We start from the raw sequence: 19,427 nt of genomic DNA, 5'->3' as shown, positions 1-19,427 counted from the left end.
GATAGAGCTCTCATTTGTTCCCACGCCAGGCGTCCGGCTAGAGACAAAAACTAATGAGGAGGAGTCTGCCAGTAAGCCCCAGGTTTAAGGGGGAGAGAGAGAGAGAGAGAGAGAGAGTCAGTCCCTGTATGTGGAACTAGCCGGGGCAGGCATCAGCAGTGCGGGGATACTTCACATTACAGCACACATACTCGCTGTAAAAAATAAGTCACCAAGTTTGGAGGAGATAAGGAGCGATCTCTCTCTCTCTCTCGCTCTCTCTCTCTCTCTCTCTCTCTCCCCCCCCCCTCCATCTCTCTCTCTCTCCCCCCCCCTCTCTCTCTCTCTCTCTCTCTCCCTCTCTCTCTCGACAGCTCCTCCTTTAACGCTGATGCTAATTGCTGAGGCTGTTTTGGTGTGAGGGGTGTGGGTGTTGTGGTGTGAGGAGTGTGGGTGTTGTGGTGTGGGTGTGAGGGGTGTGGGTGTTGTGGTGTGAGGGTTGTGGGTGTTGTGGTGTGAGGGGTGTGGGTGTTTTGGTGTGAGGGGTGTGGGTGTTGTGGTGTGAGGGGTGTGGGTGTTGTGGTGTGAGGGGTGTGGGTGTTGTGGTGTGAGGGGTGTGGGTGTTTTGGTGTGAGGGGTGTGAGGGGTGTGGGTGTTTTGGTGTGAGGGGTGTGAGGGGTGTGGGTGTTGTGGTGTGAGGGGTGTGGGTGTTGTGGTATGAGGGTTGTGGGTGTTGTGGTGTGAGGGGTGTGGGTGTTGTGGTGTGAGGGGTGTGGGTGTTTTGGTGTGAGGGGTGTGGTGTGAGGGGTGTGAGGGGTGTGGGTGTTGTGGTGTGAGGGGTGTGGGTGTTTTGGTGTGAGGGGTGTGGGTGTTGTGGTGTGAGGGGTGTGGGTGTTGTGGTGTGAGGGGTGTGGGTGTTGTGGTGTGAGGGGTGTGGGTGTTTTGGTGTGAGGGGTGTGGTGTGAGGGGTGTGAGGGGTGTGGGTGTTGTGGTGTGAGGGGTGTGGGTGTTTTGGTGTGAGGGGTGTGGGTGTTGTGGTGTGAGGGGTGTGGGTGTTGTGGTGTGAGGGTTGTGGGTGTTTTGGTGTGAGGGGTGTGGGTGTTTTGGTGTGAGGGGTGTGGGTGTTGGGGTGTGAGGGGTGTGGGTGTTGTGGTGTGAGGGGTGTGGGTGTTGTGGTGTGAGGGGTGTGGGTGTTGTGGTGTGAGGGGTGTGGGTGTTTTGGTGTGAGGGGTGTGGGTGTTTTGGTGTGAGGGGTGTGGGTGTGAGGGGTGTGGGTGTTGTGGTGTGAGGGGTGTGGGTGTTGTGGTGTGAGGGGTGTGGGTGTTGCGGTGTGAGGGGTGTGGGTGTTGCGGTGTGAGGGGTGTGGGTGTTGTGGTGTGAGGGGTGTGGGTGTTGTGGTGTGAGGGGTGTGGGTGTTTTGGTGTGAGGGGTGTGGGTATTGTGGTGACGCCCTTCTCGTCTACAGGGTCATTAAAGCCTTTATGCAGGACATCTGGCTTCGGCGTAAACGTGGAGCTAGCGAGAGGACAGTCTGCCTGTCACTGAACATCTGCCTGTCACTGAACATCAGACAGGACAGTCTGCCTGTCACTGAACATCTGCCTGTCACCGCAGTTTCATCTCATCTTCAGTTTCTTTGTAGGCCTACATATTAGGGATTTATGACGGATGAAAAAGCATAACGTTTAGTTTAGATTACCCAGTGTTTATATTTTGGACATATTTTTTTTCTAATTTCATACAGAGTAACACAAAATAGTATTATAATTATATAAGATTTTATAATTTACTAACAATAGGCAACTGTAATAATCACAGTACTATTAATATAACATTAATTTAACATTAAAGGGGAAATAAACATATATTTTTGGGAAATATATTTAGATGGTTATATTTATATCTTAGTCTAGTTTAGAAAATGTTCCTATTATTGTGTACAATATGATAAGTTAATAACTGCATTCAACAATAACACTAACAATCTAGCAGTACTTTTCAATAAAAGCCTATTATTGTTATGAAGGAGAAATATGACCTTAATAATGGCTAGAGCAGAACAAAAATGTGAGCAAATGAATTATTCTGCACTGACTGTGTCTGGAGTAGCAGGAAGTGTGCGGCTTTTGATTTGGAGTATAAAAGTAAATAATATTTGTACATCTAACACATACTCATCTAACACATACTCCAAGTGAATGAGCAGCCCGTCAATGTGTTTCTAGGAGCACGTGGAGGGCTCTACAGACTTTAAAGCCCGAGCCCAATTAAGCCTCGCCTCATCGGGGGGGGAGAGAAGGGCTGGAAGCTGAATACATAAGATAATGCTGCCGCGCAAAGAGGCCGCCTCGGCAGAGGAAAACCAGAGAGGCAGGAGAAATCTTGATAAAGAGGGGTAAAAAAACAACAGACAGTAGTGGAAGAAGGGAAAAAGTACTTCTTTTAGGCTAACGTCCTTTGAAACCGGTTAACCAAATACAGCTATTCATATTCATCACAATGAATAGTGTCCCTTTCTTGTTCTGACGCCACATCATAGGCGGGCGGAGGAGAAGAGAGAGAAGAGGATTTCTTTTTCTCTCCAAATTGTAACCAATTTAAAGACAAAGCAGTGCCCTCTAGCTCCCCAGAAGGAGTCGCTGGCATGAAAGGAGACTGACAGTCGACATCCCAATCTCATTCAAGGACGCCAATTCTAAATGCTAATCATAATCTGCAGATGCTGGCCACTGATACACAGACATTTTTATGTATTTTGGAGAAAATCATGCCTGTGCCTGCTAAAAAATCATGTGAAATCTGAAACAAAGGAGCAAATCCCTCCTTTTCTAGGCCTGTTGTGGACTACGGGTTATACACAGTGAATTATAGACAAGCCCAGCACACACACACGCACACACATACACACAGACACACACACACACACCCCTACGGGTCTCTTTACCTCAGTTGTGTCATGAGACGCTGGTTTCCATGTGAACTTGAGGGAAAAAAGCAATACTTGACAGAGCAGTATATGAAACGAGAGCACTCGGGATTTTTGACACTACACTGCTGCTTGAAAATGAGGAGGATGGAGAGGCAAGGAGAAGCAACTCTAGAATGTGTTTTCTTTTTTTTGTTTATTTATTTGTTGCCTTTCCTCTTTTTTTCCTGGTGTGTTGGAGGCCAACGCAAGGTCACTCTCTCGTCCTTGATCTGAACTGCACCGATAGGATGTGAAAGAGAAACAGAAATGTATAACATCGGGCCTTTTCAAACGAGCTCATAGAATTAGTCAGTTCATTTTTTCACCAAAGAAGAAGGAAATCCATTTTCAAAAAAATCAATGGTAAATTCTATTGTACGCAGGAATTAATTGGATTGGATTGGATTCAAAATATGGCTCAAAATACTGCTTAAAAACCTGATATGCACATTAATCCAACGTGATACCATATTCAATGTTTATATACAGTACCGTAGCCTGTTTCTAAACAAGAATTTAACACTGACTGATACATTTTGTCTGTAAAGTATATTATGAAAATGTAAATGCCTACATCGTATCCTTATCCTCGACATTTATCCGCGTCTGCATCGTTTACAGTCATTTATTCTAGACCGCAAATATGCAGCACTATTTTACATATGTCGTCAAAATGTTGATTCATCATCTCCCAGTGAACATGCACAGCAGTTCCCATAGGGGTTCCCACAAAGACCACATGAATCAACCAGGTACACCCTATAGCAACACATTAACATGTTGACCCATGTAAGTGACTGTGATCAATACGCCCCCCCCCTATCTCTACTGATTGATTACTTGGATCTGGGGTGATAATCTCACATCCACACCCCGCTGCATATGATCAGTCCTCCTGATGACTACCACTCTGACACGTGGGAATCCATTTAGGCTCCAATCTCTCTAATGCCTCCCCAAGCATCACACCAGCTATTCATTAAATGGGGGGGGGGGGTCTCAGAGGAGGAAGGGGGACCAGGTGCCATTTGTTTTACATAGGAAATGAATATTCTATTGCCATTTGCTATATGTCATGGTGGCTTGGAGGGTCTGTATAGACGTGGTTTCTTTGAAGACGTTTCTGTCCGTTTCCTGAGCTGCGGTTGGCTCCCCTCCCTCTTTGTTGACTTTGTCCTGCCTCTCCCCGACAAACAATCCCTGTTACTGATACAATGCCAGGTTCTGTTTGGAACAAGCAGGACTCGTGCCCCTCTCGAGCACGCCAGGCCAATCAAAACAGGCCAAAGACAAACAGGCCTGTGCAGCTGTCCTCCTCACGACAGAACGAAGCACTTCCGGGGCCAGAGACGACGGCCGGGGGGGGGGGGGGGGCAGCGCACCCTAAATGAGCCATTGTCCTTCCCTAGAAAAACCTTCAGGATCACACAGCACTCGATTGTGGGCAAGACTGTTCCTTCTTTGGCCTCCTCTCTCCTCATTGGCTCCATGCAGGCAGGCTCGACCGTGGTATTTTGGGGGGACAGAAGGACAGAAAAGGCCCGCCCTGGTGGAAAACAACGGAATGGCTGCCAGACTGGGTTCCCTCCAATCGGAGGAGGCCAGGGCAGGACAGACTTCCTGGTTGTCTGTCTGGGCGCCAAGGCACTCGACATACCACAGCAGTCAGGCAGGGGGCTGAAAACGGGGTTTCCATTTTGATATTCAGTGCACTAATTCATTAACATTCTGTTCTGGCCCACAATGGAGACTGGAGAGGCTTTGACCTCCCCAGATTCCCTGATCAAGGTGAGTAACTAAGAAAATAAAATCTGCATTCTGACCCAACGCTTTCAGCGCACAATTGTAACTCAACTGGCCCTGGCATATTCGGCAAAATGAAATAAAATTGCCCTACCCTCCATGATGAATGCTGTTTTGTACAGTGCTTCTGCCATAGTGGAGTGACCCCGGTAAATTGTGGATTTCTTAAAGGACAAACCTCTTTATTCAGATCTGTAGACAGTGGTATGAATGCGTGTGCGTGCGTGTGTGTGTTTGTGTGTGTGTGAGAGCTGTCTAAAGCACATGCTTTTTGTTCAACCCCAATAGGTGTCTGGTTTGCATGGCAACCAAGCTATAGAAATTCCACGAAAAGCCTCTCTTACAATTTATATCCTTGCACATATGGACACACACACGCACACACACACACACACACACACAAGTCCGGGGGAATAAATCCAGTGGAGGAGTCGATTATGTGATTGGGTCCCAGTGACAAAGGGCGAGCATGTTGCTAACAACCCTGTCAGCGTCACACAGCCCATGTGGGCCGACACAAAGCCTGATTAAAATACATACAGGGCCTGTGCAGCTCTGGTGGGTGGGAATGATGCTCCATCAAGATGTCGTTACAACCAGCCTGTCTCCACCCACTGGCATGTATCTCCCTGCCACTCCCCCCCCCCGTACGCCCTCCCCATGCCTCCCCCCACGCCGCCCTCCCCCGCCTCTCCTTCTGGGCAGCACAATGGCGGTCTCCTTTATTGCCTCGGCGGCCTACCCGCTCTGAGGTCAGGCCTTAATCCGTGGGGAGTTCTCACATTGTGTTTTAGGGAATCGGGGTCAAACTGTTTGAAATGGGGGTGGGGGGGGCGGGGGGGGTGTTTAGTTAAACATCTATTAGCCGGGCCCCCGACGTGTTGTGAGGTTGATTTATGGTGGAGGCTGTTGTCCTCGGCCGTCCAGATACAGCAGCGTATGGGCCAGCGCGTCGGAGGGACATTGTGTGTCACGACGGACAAAAAGCCCACCGCACCCACGTAGGCCTGGTTAGTATATAAATAAACACTGACCTCCCGGTCACCTTAACACATGTCACCAGCCATACGAATCATGTTCATTACCTTAAAGGAACAGATTGAGTCTGTTCTTGGGGGGGGGGGGGCGGGGGTGCTGAAGGTCCTCTTGGCCACCGAGAGGCGCCATGTTCTCCGGTGCTCGCATGAAGAGAGAGAGAGATTTTTAGAGTTTTTAAACGAAGCTAAACTAAAGATTTGAAAGAGAAACGTGTTGCGGAGGATTATGTCGCTGGCTGGCTGTTAGCGCCGTTGACATTCAAAGAGAGGGGAACCGCGGACAACAATCCCGCAACCCCCTGCTGGGAGAAGACATTTCACATGGTGGCCGAGGGCTTTTGATATGGCTCTTGTGATCCCTGCTGGTGTGGCTTTGAGGAGGCACACACACACACACACACACACACACAGCCCCGGGCAGCACCAGGGACTCGTTGCACTGTCTGGACCATCCTTCACATTCTCTCTGCTTCCTGTTATTTTTAACTAGAATAATTCAAAGAGTCTAACTGTACATGACGTTGTTACGTATAGGCTACATACACAGTATATCCCAGTAAGTAAACTCACACACACACACACACACTTCAAATGATGTGCTGTCAACTCCGTGTCGCCAACACCAAACAACCTCTGAACTATCACAACAAAACAGTCACCATTGTGAGCTACTGTACGGTACAATGTGTGCCCTCTTTTCTTCTCCGCCAAGCTCACAAAACAATGGGCCTCATTGCCCAATATCATCTGCCTCACAGAGAGCAGTTGTACTGGGAGCAGCAGGCAGCCATGGCAGACCAGTCCACCTCCACCAGGCTCAGTCCAAACCGGAGGTTAACGCGCTCTGGTAATTACGCTAGGACTATTCAGTCATTTCCCACACGGCGCTAGGCTACATCATGTTTCGCCCGTTGCTTCACTCCCAGTAGCAAAATGGTTAAGATAATGACCAGTTACTAATTGGTGCTTATACCTTATGTCCGTCCGTGCAGAATATAATTGCAGCTATTATGGCCGTAAATAATCCTTGAAATTAGCATCTTTTAGCAAAAAAAAAAAAAAAGGACTAAAAAGAGGAATGGAGGATTTTCCAGGGAGAGGTCTCCGTGTCGATATGCAGCCGGTTGATTCGTCATTAGCTAGAGGGTTCAGGGCAGAGGAATGCCTTTCATAACGCGCTGCTGTTCCTATACCAGCGTTAATGGAGGCACTAATGTAGGGCTCTGGTGTGTGTGTGTGTTTGTACACTGTATGTGTTTGTGAATATGTGCAAGTGTGTGTATGTCTGTCTAGTCCCATGTGTGTCAAGTGTGTGTGTGTGCGTGTGTGTGTGTGTGTGTGTGTGTGAGGGTACAGAGGTGTTAAAGGGGAGGAGAGGCGGGGTAGGGGAGGGGCGTTCTCTCCTACATGCAGATCACGCTTCCTGGGGCTTCAGCAGCGCTGCCTTTTGTGTCGGCTCTTCCGTCAGCTGTTGACTTCCTAAGTGTCCCAGACAGCCGTGTGTCTGTCTGCGCCCCTGTCCACTGGCTTGTCCTGCTCACATTTCTGAAGTCCGCTGACTGCTAATGGCCGTGTCCAGACAAAGAGCCCACTCTGTGGACACTCTGCAGGGCTGGGCCGGGGGCCAGGGGGAGCCAGCGGAGAGGGGGTGCTCTAGGAGGGTGGGGAGTGGGGGGTGCAGACGGTGGGAGGGGCGGGGGGGCTGGAGCTGGGTAGAGTACCCGGCACCGCCTGCCTGCCTGCCGTTCTGCACCCATGTCACGCTTGTGTGACAACCACTCCTCTGTGCTTGTTTCAACTGTCCCTCCCAATTAGCACTAATAAGTGACTATGTAAGGATGAACAAACACAGTGTCCAATCAACCACCCCCCCCCCTCCCCCAACACACACACACTCACAAACACATACAAAACATACACGAACACACATTCTCCCTCCCTCCCTACTCTTTGCGGCCTACGAAAATCCCAGGAGCACAACCCCACTAATAGATCCAGGAAGCCCGACGCATCTCGTTCTGGGCAAACAAGTGCTGGTAAAGAGGCAAATTAATGACAAGTCATTTGAAGGGTTTGCCCGAGAATGGTTTTGCTTCCGCGTCTTAGCCGCTGAAGAATTGATTAGGCCCAGCGCTCGATCAAAGTGCCCGAATCAATAAGGAGAGGCATGCTCCAGACCAATTTATTCACAGCCCTGTTCTCGTACCGGAGAGAGGGAGCGAGGGAGGGAGTGAGAGACGGAAAGAAAGAGATGCTCCTAATCTGTCAGGTGGAAATTTGAAGACCGTGTTAAGACTGAGAGCTACTGAAGACTTCTGGGAGCCGGGGGCAGTAAGCTTTATGTTGCCTCTGAACTGACAGGCGCTGTTGTTGAATGCTACGGCTAACACTTAGGGTAGTTTTAAGTGGATGCAGTAATGTCCCCAATACCCACCCGCAATGTGTGCCGTAGACATGACGGTGTGAGGTAAAAAAAAAAGATGAAATTCTCCACAGTAAGGGTAAGGTAAAGGAGAAATACAAGTGAGATTCACATTGTGAAACTGCAAACCAAACATGACAACGTGGCACAGCCTACAGTATATTTTCATGGCTGGCTCGACAGAGACAGAAGATGTTGGTTCGTCAGAGTACGCGGTGTTCTTCAGCTGCTCCCAACAAACGAGAAACAGAAAAGAAACAAAGTCTGGTTACGGTGTCCTCAGTTATATTAAGGGAAAGTGGCGACAGCGAGAATTAGTCAAGCTCGGCTGTGCTTGACTTATTTATTGTTGCCTGCTTGTTTTGTCATGCAGAAAAGCACAGAGGAGGTATTAAAGGCAGATTTCGCCCCTTATTTCAAAATGTGGCGCTCCAGATTAGAGCGTCTGCCAAAACACTGTGGCAACACTTAATTGTTTTTTTCTTTGGACTGTTTACCTCCAGCAACTGTAACCCTGATAAAGCCCGGTACTGTAGCTAGCGCGCGGTAGCTAGCCAGCGGTAGCTAGCAACAGTGGCAGCTAGCTGATGCCCGGGCCCCGCTGACGCCAACACAGGCCTGCCAAGTGCCTCATTAGTATTCCCAGCAGTGGCATTTGCCAGCCTGAGCGTTGCCTTGGTGATGCTGCCCACACAAGTGATGATAAATGGTGCTTTTCAGGCTCGTTCCCACTCCCATGGAGCAGAGCAGGGAGCTCAGGGGTCCTTGGCCGGGCCCCAGGCCCCAAGACTGAGGACGAGGATGAGGCTGGAGGACCGTCTTCATCCTTCCAAAGGGGGCCGGGCACACAAGTCTGTCTTACTCTTTATCAGGGTAGAGTGGGAGGGTGTAGGCTACTACTGTGCGTGTGTGTGTGTGTGTGTGTGTGTGTGTGTGTGTGTGTGTGTGTGTGTGTGTGTGTGTGTGTGTGTGTGCGTGTGCGTGTGTGTGTGTGCGTGTGTTGGAGGCGTGAGGGAGAGTTAATATTAATCTATAATGTAGTAGTTAGGGTTAGGGCAGGGGTCAGCAACCTTTACCTTTACTATTTACTACTAAAAGAGCCATTTTGGGGCAAAACATATATAAAATATGACTGAAGCCGCAAAACATTTGAGCCTTATAATCCCCTAGAATTTGGTGGTACACACCACGGGGGACTCATTAGAGGGAGAGGGGGGATCTGGGGGTCCTCCCCCAGCTAATTTTGAGCATTTAACACTTTATTTCCTACATTCTGGTGAATTTTTATACACCAATTTCTGCTGGACAATGATTTAAAATTAAAATGTTACAAAAAATTACGGTTATTATTTTCCATATACAGTAATTGTTTGTCAAAGCCAGGGAGCCACTGGAGAGGCGCTGAAGAGCTGCATGTGGCTCCAGAGCCCCAGGTTGCAGGCCTCTGGGTTAGGGCCCCTGGGTTAGGGCCTCTGGTTAGGGCCTCTGGTTAGGGCCCCTGGTTAGGGCCCCTGGGTTAGGGCCCCAGGGTTAGAGTTATGTTTAGTGTGATTTGTTAAGTATAGGATAATGTCATCTTGTGTAATATGTGGCTGTGCTTATCTGTCTTCAAGGTCACACACTGATCCATAAAATTGAGTGGGCTGTTGCCCCAAATGCTGCTTAATATTGCTCATATAATCTATTTCATTTAACTGCATTTTTCACAGTGAAAGTGATAACGACTATCACAGATAAAAGTACGGCTAATATAATGCATTTCCAAGGAAATATATTGTAATTATCACCAACACAGGACATTTCTCAAGCTGTGTTAATTGTTTTTTATTTGAAAAGTTTTACTGTTTGCATTTTCAATATTTAGCCAAAGTGTCAAAAGGACTAAACCAGAACAATAAAGGTGTATTTGATTGGAGAGAGATGTAACTCTTAAATATATGATTATATATATATATATATATACATGTATATATACATATATACATAAAATGTCTTGTGTTTATCTTACTGTTTAGGAATTTCCACATCATTGTTTATGCTCTCAAACAATATCCTGAAAACAATAACTGAAAAAATCTTAAAACAAGGCACTAGGTGTCAAACATGAAATGTTCATCACATCTTAGTGAAACACAGAACACTGCCTTATTCCCACATTAGGGTGCACAGCTATGTTAGGCATGAAGGGCCTGGACATCTGGACATCTGGAGACCTGGCAGGAGGGAATGGAGAGACGCACAATATTCTCTCCAAGGAGGAGCTTGTATTTGCCTGATACTGTAGATACGGCATTCAGCAGCACAAAGACATTAGTCATTATTTAGATACACTAGCATCTTTGGTGCGGAAAGTGGATCTGGGGCTTGTTCAATGACAAGGATGTGTGTGTGTGTGTGTGTGTGTATGTGTGTGTGTGTAGGTGTGTGTGGGGGGTGGAGATCATTCAGTGTCAACATAATTTCTTTGTTGATTCACGTATCTTCAAAAAAAAAAAAAAAATCATGGTCACACTTTTTTTTGTCCTCAAAACAAGACAATTCATTCATCAATAGACAAGAGAAAAGGGTCAGGACAATTAACTGTGTAGCCTACAGTAGATGTATTTCCATAATACATATTGGTGAATTATTTCGCCTCAAGGTTCTGGCCTCGTTGGAATCAATAGCAGACTGCGTTTAATTCTCCTGAGTGTCACAGCTGAATGCCCAACCGCAACTCAATATGCCTCCCTTACGATGACTTCATAGTGGACAATTTGCAAAACCAATTATAAAATCTCAAGTAATTATGTAGCAACTGAGAGGTACACTCACAGCCCCTCTACAATATTCAGGAAATATTCAGATGAGGGCCGAAAAACAAAACCTCTTATCATTTTTTTTAGGGGGGAGGCGGGGTCTAAAAAATCCCAACCATGACAGACATCCATCTAGTAGTAGCTTCCCCAACAATCGAACCAAATTCTCCCTCTGACCAAACCGAGAACGCAGCCCCGTTCTCCTTGCCACCCAAACTTGGAGGGTGACCGCGTCTTCAAAAGGTGACCTGACCCTCCAAATCAAGCATGATTTCTCTTCTCTAGGACACTAAGAAGTGACCGACTTCAAACGGCCCCCGAGACAATCAGCACGGGTTATGAACCTGGGCCCTGCCGACCTCCTCGTCCCCCGACCTAGTAGACTAGAGCTGGGGCATGGCCATTAAAAGATAAATGTATTTCTCTTCTGATCCATTATTCATGAAGGGGATGGGGGTGTGGGCTTGAGTCAGAGGCTTATATAGCAGCAGTGGATCCTCTCAGCCCTCAGCAAAGCCAAGCACCCCCCCCCCCCCCCCCACTACACCCTTAAGAAGGGAGGGTGGTCAGGGCAACAGCTGGGGGGGGGGGGTGAGAGAAAGGGGGAGAGAGTAAGATACAGAGAGAGAGAGAGAATGAAAATGAAAGAGAGAGAGAAGAGAGAGAGAGGAAGGGGGGTAAAAAAATATATATAACAAGACAAAAACATACTCACTACTCTATCTCTCTCTTTAACTCTCTCTCTCTCTCACGCACACACACGCACACACACCCACACACACACACACACACACACACACACACACACACACACACACACACAGGCCCTGGAGAGGGGATCAGGCCGTGCTACTGCATATCCTCTCAGCCAATGATTGAGTGTAGGGTTTGAGCAAATATTTTGGAGAAATATTGAACTTCGGTAGTAAATAGCCAACTCAGTTTGACTAAAACCCGTCTGATCTGAAAAAACAACAGATTAGTGAGACCTGGGTCTCTGAGATCACTAACTAGATCACTAACCAGTCCAGATCCGCACAAATACAAGAGAATGAATGACAAACAGCTCACTTCTCATACTAGTGGACATGAAGACAGTCTGATGAATAATCATGTTTTGTCATCTTAAATGGACAAATATGCACAAAGATCCTGTTCAGAAAATTATTTGTGGCACTCTACTGTACGTCATTCCAAAACATACAGTATGTCCTATTGACATGGTAGCCTGGTACTTAAATTTTTTTTGTATTAATGTGTTTTTGGGATTAGTGCTTTATTATTTTCACCGTGGCTGTTAATGATTAGGATCGAGTTTAATTCTGCTTCATGAACGCACAACAACAACACCCATCATCTCCGTCTTTGTCCAAAAAAACATTTATCTCACATGGCTTCTGATGACGGGAAGTATCTGCTCATGTTCTAATCAAACGCTCACGAAATTGTCTCATAATTGCGTATAATTGAACACACACTGTGCAATTTTGATGTTTCATGCCAATACCTTTTTACTGCAACTGTTAAAATGATGCTCTCATTATGTCCATCCCCACCAGACAAACGTGCCCACTCCTGGTCTCACTTCATGCCACATTCCATAAATTGTATTTCAGAGACACTGAGGGGGAAAAAAATATGAAAAAACAGCCCCAAAGTTGCATTAAATTGCATTTTTAAACCCCTCACAACAGTACATATCCATATCATAATTTCAATTCCTGGAATATCAAATTCCATTGTTTACGACACACTAACAAACTAGTCTGAGACACTACTACACACAGCATTCTGAAAGAACAAGCACCACAATGTAGTCATCGTGTTCATTAAAAAGCTTTCCCCCTCAGCACAAGTACTCCCTCTCTCTGTCTCGTATTTGAGGCATTATGCTGGCATGAAGTGCCCACGATGGCAGAGAGAAAGGGGAGCCTGCGTTCCAGCTGGTGCGTATCCGTCCTCAGGACCCCACGCTGGGATGTTTGGACCCAGACCAGGGGACACAAGGCTTGGGGACATGAATAAGAGGAGGCCCAAAGATATGGGAGGTGTTTGGAGGGGGTGGTGGCAGTTAGGAGTGTAGTGTGTGTGTGTGTGTGTGTGTGTGTGTGTGTGTGTGTGTGTGTGTGTGTGTGTGTGTGTGTGTGTGTGTGTGGTGACTCTGTATGTATAAATGTGTGCGTGTATACCTGTGTGTGTGTGTGCGCGGGCGCGCGTGTGTGTATATGTATGTGTGGTGACTCTGTAGGTATAAATGTGTGCGTGTATACCTGAGTCTCATGACACAACTGAGGTAAAGAGACCCGTAGGGGTTTGTGTGTGTGTGTGCGTATGTGTGTGTTCGCTTTATTCACTGCAGCTGCCATATTGGTGAGTCTGACGTAATTGATGGGACTAATGCGGAAGTGCTCGTTCACTCCAATGTTAAAAGTTCACTATAAAAACCACTTCAAGAACCAAAATAGTCAAAATAACAGGCTGAATACACTATCGGGGTTACAAACTCATCATTACCAGACTCCGATTGTTTTTCACTGCCATAGTTTTCGCGTTTGGAAATACATGGAAGTGAATGAGCCATAGTTAGCCGTCAGATGCATTCACTTCCATGTATTTCCGAACGCGAAAACTATGGCAGTCAAGGGGCACCTCCGCATCCGTCCCACCAATGGCGTCAGACTGACCAATACGGCAGCTGAAGCGAATAAAGCGAACGCTCTGTCTGTGCTCGTTTCAACGTTTGTGGGATCACTATCCCCGCTTCCCCACTTTAAGCATCCTGGTCTTCAACGAACCGGGAGGAGACAAAGACCTCCATATTCGTTGCTTGCACGTCAAGGATGACTTGTTCCATTCAACGCGTCTCCCATTATCTGCTTATCACTCGCTCTGCTCCTCTCAATGGCTCCCCCCCCCATCCTCCCCTCCCTCCCCGTCACAAACGTAGCCTTTCTCCCCCCTCTATCTTTTAACACTTACAAGACTGAAAAGACCCGGGCCTGGTCTGGGCCACCTGGAAGCAGCAATGGAGCTTTCTCTCTCTCCCAGGCCTGGCTCCCTGCCCGTGGCCAGCTGTGACATTGTGAGGGACCCCCCCGCCCCGCCGACCACCCCCCCCGTCCCCCCCCTCCCCCTCCACCATCTCAGTTAATTCCATGCATCGCAATTGTTGCCGGCGCTGTTTACAACCGCCTCCTAGTCCGCCCGGGACCCTCTCCAATTGTCCCGGGCCTCCCTTGTTTAATGCTGTTTTGCAAGTTATTAAGCCCTGGAAGTCCATTAATCACAGTTCACGGGCCGCGTAAGCCCACACAACGCCGCAGGGTGGGGGGGGGGGGGCGGGGAGGGGTTGGCGGGGGGGACACACACTCGCCGCCCTGAATGGGCTTAGACGGTGGTCCATTCAGATCCCTAACGAGATCATTACCGCTAACTAAATACAAACCTGACCCCCGCGACCTGCTGGGAAATTACGTAGGAGATGCCGCCCCCCCCCCCCCCCCCAAAACACACACTAACACAGACACAAACACACACCCTCCTTCTCCCACCGGTGCAAGACATTAATATGCCGCCAACCCCCCCCCTCCAAACCCGTTCCTGGACCCCCCTCCTGTTTTTCTCAAGCCCGACCTCCTGCTCCCATCCCACCCTAACAACCCAACAGAACACCCCCCCCCCACACACACACACACCCCTTCAAACGGTGGCCCACCCCCAAAGTATCCTGCAAACTCCAACCCCCCCGCACCCACCTACCATTCTCACTTTCTCGCCAGGGGACAGAGAAACTAAACCTGTCATCAAAAGGGGCCTAATCAGTGCTGTGATTGTGGCCAACCGAGCCTGACAGACATTTCACTGAGGCCTCAATGGGCGCATCAGTGCCACCTCCCTGGGCCAGGCCCTGCTCCCTTTCACCGGCCCGCCACCTCGGCCAATGGGCTGCGACGAACACCCCCGGGGCTTTTCAGATTACTTGACACACTGTGTCCACTTTTCAGGGGGGGTGGGGGGGGACGGACCACCTGGTAAGCTCATTTTAATACCACCCCCCAACTCCTCCCCCCCTCGTTCAGTCCTCTCCCTTTTCTCCTTTTCTCCTCTCCTCTAAGTCCGCCTCTCAAGCCAAAGCTACCGCCGTGAATTCCGTCTAATCCACTGACCCCCCCCCCACCCCCCCTGCGTAACATTCCTGGTCTAACGCTCCTCGGAAGGGGCTGGATTTGGGCGGATTACATGCCTCCAGTTCTGGTCTGGAGGCACCTGCGACTAGGACTGCCGGAGGAGGAGGGTACGAGGGGGGGGGGGGGGGGTCCGGCGGCGGGCTGCGCGGTGGGTGGGAGATTCTTCAGCCCCCCCCTCCATCTCCATCGCCGCGCTCTCCCGGTATGACAGCGTGAGTGGACGCCGCTTTTTTTGGACGGAGGGGGGGTGGGCGGGGTGGGACAGGTGGAGGGATGGAGGGGGGTGTTGACAGTAGGCCAGGAAGAGGGGGTGACGGCGGGGGTGTTGGTTTGTGGGCCGAGCGTTGACTTTCAGTCCCCTCCCTCCGCTTGTGTTGGGATGCTGCCATTTTCAGCATCTCAAGTGTCTCCACTTCAGAGGGCCGGAGCTTAGCTAAGGGGGTTTGGGTGGAGGCGCAGGGGGTGGGGGAGGTTGGAGGGGTGGTTGAGGAGGAAGGGGAGCGGGGGGGGGGGCAGTCTGGAAGGCCTCCACATTACACACACACATACACACACACACACACACAACTTTCTCACGCATGTCACCTGACAGCCACACTGTAACGGCCAATCCTCAACTTCCTGTCTGCTCTCACTCTTTCCCTCCCTCTCTTTCTCCCCCTCTCACAAGCTCTCTCTCTCTCTGTCTTGCTGTCTTTCTCAAGGACTCTCAAAGTAAATGCTTCCTCCCGAAGAAGGCTTGTCAAGCTGGCTTCACAAACTTGATGAATTCCAGCTCATTGCCTTCTGAGTTTCATGTCTAGGGCAGCTTAATTGTTTCTTCCTTTCATACTCAGTATATCATGTCTAATAACTGAGGATGCTTAAGCTGTGGCTGCATGGGTAGATATGCATAATTTAAATTAGGGGTAATATCTTCACTCTAATCCACGATAAGATCTCAATTGTTCCGTGATTGCGAAATGGGGATACGGCTGTATTGAGAGCTGAATGGAATAGACATCTTAATTTACCTGGATATTACCTCCCTGTGAAATATAATCACTTCGCTCGACAGCTCGGAACGCCAGCAACTCTTATAATTGACTTGCGCGTATTTGTCACACAGCATACTGTATATTTCAGCACATAGATACTGTCTGCTGATAACTAGATTATGTCTGGCTCCTGTGCTTACTCTGGATATAAGTACACGCAGAATATGCACCGAGAGACACACACGCATAACACACACACGCACACACACCAAACTAATCCAATCCAGTCCCCACTCCGTATAACCACACTTATACAGACAGAAATGACAACCCCCCCTCCCTCCCCGCACGCACCAGCGTTGTGGAGTGTCTACCCGGAGATAACGATGATTGTTTCCCAACACTGACCAATTGTAATCTCATAATGATGATCTCTGGCTTTCAACCCGCCTCCCCCGCACCGTGTCACAGAGCACAGGTCAGCCAACCCGAGGTAAACAAAAACATTAGGAGTGCGTTGCGTGTTTAAGAGCGCGCTAATTGCAGTCATTTCCATCTGAAGTACCTTTTTCCTGCAATTTGCTCCGATCACCAAAACCTCCAATCCCCCCCTCTCATGTAAACAAATCAACTCGGCAGCAAAGAGGCAAAGCAAATAATAAAAATCGCGCACGCACTATCCAAACTCGCCCCATGTCTAAAGTGTGTTTTAAATAGTATCATGCCGGCGCCGGCTGTACAGTGTGTGAGGCGTAGCGCCGAGCCTCTGCTCCTGTGGAAGCATGTGTGACTGGTGTTTTTATGAAAACAAATGATTAACATCACAAATGACAAGTGGAGAGAGAAGAGACGGTGGAGAGAGCAGGTAGAAAGTAGCACCGAGTTACGTCATTCTGTTTCCCTCAAACACCTTTGACAAACGTATTGTATAGCTGTGGAACATACAAACGCACCCCCACAGACACACACACGCACACTGACGCACTGACGCGCGCACACACACACACACACACCTCCTCTGACCTGAACGCTGCATATGAACGCAGACATAATCCTATCTCTGTCCGTTGCTGGTTTCTTTACAGCAGGTGAGACATGGGTAATGGATGTCTAATTGAGATGAGCCGACAGGTGTAAAAGAAACAATTGCCCCCGCCGCTCGTATCCTGATACCCACGACACATGATTACCTCACCACGTAACATCTCTAATCTCATGCCGTATTCACGACCCCCCCCCTCGTCTTACACTTGGTCTCATCCTCTCTCATCTGCTCGTAGGAAAGCAGCAAGGCAACCCGATCCACTGGGAGCAGAAAGGCAGGGGGGGGGGGGGGGGTAATCACAGCGGCCCAAAGCTCCGCAGCCCTCCAGGTGAGAGCATCTCCCTGTTTGAGGAGGAGACGAAGCGGAAATGATGGAGTGTTTGTTTTCAGACTTCTCCTCCCTGCCCGTGTCATCAGGGCCGAGGCTCACCAACGTCGAGTGTTCATTTTACGCTCCCACCAAGCAGGGGGTTGTCAACCGTGGGCCGGCTAAGAAGGGAGGCGAGCTCTTGCAGAAAATGACCCTCGTGCTGTGATTGTCACCGGGGCCCCGGACTGGCGCTGAGAGGGAAGACATGAGGGAGAAGGTGTGGCGGTGAGCTAATGCACCTCCCGGCAATTAGAGAGGCTTACCTGGCTGCATGCAGCATGCCGTAAACACACACACGCTCGCGTAAACACGCATGCCGTAAAGACACACACACGCTCGCGTAAACCCGCATGCCGTAAAGACACACACACACGCTCGCGTAAACACGCATGCCGTAAACACACACAGTCGATAAATGCACACACAGTGTCCAAACTCAAGCAAGGAATAAAATACATCTCACTCACACACACTCACACACACACACACCTACACACACTGACAGATACTCTTCAGAATGAAAGGCCTAACCCTCTCGAATCGAATAGACCGAGTCTGACTCACTCTCTCTCTTTCTCACACACACATACACACACATGCAATCATCCCCCCCCCTCGACAATCACACTTAGCCCAATCCCAGCCCTCCTTCCACCTTTTAGCCCCAGTGATTAATTGGACTGAGCTAAGATAGTTCAACCCCTTTATTCTGTGAAACTTAAACAAAAAGACATGGCTCTCAAAAGATTACAGCAGCGCATTAACCAAAGAATGAACCATGAAATTGCTTTTTCCCTCCCACAGTGTTGAGGCTGTATAGTGGTCACTGCCAGTCATGGGGAATGTGCACAGGCATTAGTGTTACATCACTGGCGGATAACAAAACAACCCGCCTAGGCAGGGCTTAGCACGCCAGCCCACGTCAGCTGACCGATTTCGCCCAATAGCAGAAGAGACAGGTGTGGAAACATCCAATCCCACGCATGCATCGATTCTGGCTAATCCGTAGCAGAGTGGGTAATGTAGTTTTCTACTGTTGGAGCTTGTTTTCTTTTAAGAGCATCAAATTCATTCTTATAAAATAGGTTTTTGAAGATTGTGTCTGCATAGAGATGAAGGTTAATTCTGAAATGTATTTCAATGCGAGAAATAAATAATGTCCCTCCGCCATTTCCATAGTTTCAAAATCATTTTTCTTGATTCTTAATTTTTTGGCGAGTCCGTTTCAATCACATGAGGTCATCTGTCTGTGTTATGCTAATCTGAGCATGGGAGACTGGAGCCATTAAAATACCCGGTGCAACGTTCAGTAAGAGCAGACTGGGAGGGAGAGAGAGAGAGAGAGAGAGAGAGAGGGAGAAAAAAAAGACGAGTTCTTCCATTTCAACGTGTCTTACAGTCATTCCAGTATCAAGGCGAGCGTTTACTCTACATCTCATCTCATTCTTCCTTTTCTATTTCACAATGCTCGTCCGTGAATAGGGAGAGAAGGGGACGGTCTCTGCAGTGAGGGGTCCGTCTGGGAGGTCGAGACCGCGGGACCGGAGGTGATGCTTGCTGGCCGTGGACGTCCGTGAGAGAAAAGACGAGCGCGGTGTCTGATGAACAGATTAGAGGGTTCAGTTCTGCCTGCCTGTCTGCCTGCCTGGGGATAGCCCTTGATACTCACTCTAACACACTGCACTGCCAGAGTGTCAGTGGGATGGAAACGGCTGTGTGTGTGTGTGTGTGTGTGTGTAGCGGGGAGGGGCAGGCTTGGTAATACCACGCTATTCATCCCAAACCCTCTATTTACCGTGATGAGAATTGGTGCTCATGGCTCAATCATTCTCTGGCTTTGT

The sequence above is a fragment of the Borostomias antarcticus genome (genome assembly GCF_949987555.1).
Source record: "Borostomias antarcticus genome assembly, chromosome: 5".
Classification (NCBI taxonomy): domain Eukaryota; kingdom Metazoa; phylum Chordata; class Actinopteri; order Stomiiformes; family Stomiidae; genus Borostomias; species Borostomias antarcticus.
Note: the sequence above shows the minus strand (reverse complement) of the source record.